The 1694-nt window shown below is 39.4% G+C and overlaps 1 long non-coding RNA gene across 1 annotated transcript; it reads right to left on the bottom strand.

Annotated features, from left to right (window-relative positions):
- Positions 1–243: 243 nt before the first annotated feature.
- Positions 244–1694, bottom strand: LOC142955079 (uncharacterized). Its single transcript, XR_012955790.1, has 2 exons — positions 1531–1694; positions 244–454 (listed from the first exon to the last, which is right to left on the bottom strand). It is a non-coding gene; the product is annotated as an uncharacterized LOC142955079 (long non-coding RNA).

The following is a 1694-nucleotide window of genomic DNA, read 5'->3' as shown; positions in this document are numbered from 1 at the left end:
GACGTGCTGTATCAAAATTCTGAGATAAGTTTTGTTTTTCCCATCTGTAATATGTAGCACAACTTAAGGATGATAATAAAAAAATACATTTTATTCAATTCATAATTGTAAATCGAAGTCTTCAATTTTTTGAATTGTAATGCATGTTCACTGTATTTCCCTCTTGGACCTTACAAAATGATCTCGATATAGTCAATACACTCATCTCTAGATATTAATACAGTGACCTACAGTAAACAAAACCAGATAACGTACTAGCTTTATTTGACATGTTTATTGCATACAGTTTCGTGTTGATGTTAAGATGGTGGAGGTGGATATAATTTCCTGTACTTGCTCTGCATCCAAACTCGGTGCATTGCAACTTTCTTTCCTCTGTTCACTTGGAGTCGTCTGTCCTCCAGATTCTGAATTTCTTCCAGTCCAGCACCGGAAAATAAATCATGAACCTCTTCTGTAAAAAAAACAAAGAAAGAAAAAATGTGACATTTTAATTTTAAAATAGCCATGCTTAAAGGTGCTAAATAGACTTTTATTGCCTCTGCATAGCCGCAAGCTGGCGGCTGGCAGCTAAGGGTGCCAATGGCCCTAACAGTGCAAACATAACTGTAGCGGTGCTGACAGAGCAAACCGCTCATATGGACAAACATGCACTAAAATGTAAAGAAAGCACAGAGAAGCTGGCATTACAACACACACAGAGGCAGAGTGACTTCATTCACTGCTCAGGTATTATTCCACTATATCTTTACAAAGCAAATAGTTGTTTGCTGCTATACTAATGCCCTGAATCCCGTATGGAGAACCTTTAAATATACTGCGTCAACATATTCCAATACCCCAAAATACCCACCCATGTATGTTAACTCCTACAAGGTTCCTAAAACCTCAAAATCCCCTGAAAAAATACCAAGGACATCACCCGTGTCCTCAAAAGTAGCTTCGGTCTTGTCAGCAACTATTAGTGATGAGATGAAGATCTCATGGTTCAGAAATACCTTTCGTGAAAAAGTACACGCAGGTTCCATCTCCTCGTGTATAGAAATTTTCTGATAAGCACCGTCCTGATTGTAAGAGATTAAAAGGTTAAACAAGTAAATATATATTCAATTCTCAAAAACACTCCACATACACAGAAGTGTATACAGAATATTAAACAAATTAGGTTCAGTAAGTTGGAGGCTCACCTCTCTTAAACCTGAGCTGTGAGAAGTCATATCTCCCATAATCACGGAAGAGAAATGTCCCTCCATGTTTCAGGTATGTAGATAGTCGGTTCACAATTCCTTGCATTCTGTGAGTGAAATGTAAATTTACAACCCCTCAAATGTCAACCTAACCACTGTACAGTTAATACGTTGCACTCAGTGACACAATACGGTTAGATTTATATTTAGGTTATGTAAGGACTGTAATGATTTAGACAAAGCTAATTGTGATGGTGGGTACGGGGGTGTTTTAGGGGTTGTGGAGGGGCCTGACAGCTGAGAAATGATATAGGCTCTCCTGTGTCTTTTCATTTTCACCTACCGCTCCGGATGAATGGAGGAGAGCACAAAGACTGCCAGAATAACATCCAGGCTCCGAGGAGGGAATGGAAAGGAGGCCATCTCCTCGCAAATGTCATGGACAAAGGCGTGACACACAGAGTCATGGTAGTCTGGATGGTCCTATATGAGGAAAATAAAGTAGGC

Source organism: Anarhichas minor, unplaced genomic scaffold (assembly GCF_050575085.1).
Source record: "Anarhichas minor isolate MPS153535 unplaced genomic scaffold, ASM5057508v1 ptg000022l, whole genome shotgun sequence".
NCBI lineage: Eukaryota > Metazoa > Chordata > Actinopteri > Perciformes > Anarhichadidae > Anarhichas > Anarhichas minor.
Note: the sequence above shows the minus strand (reverse complement) of the source record. Positions and strands in the feature narration are given on the sequence as shown.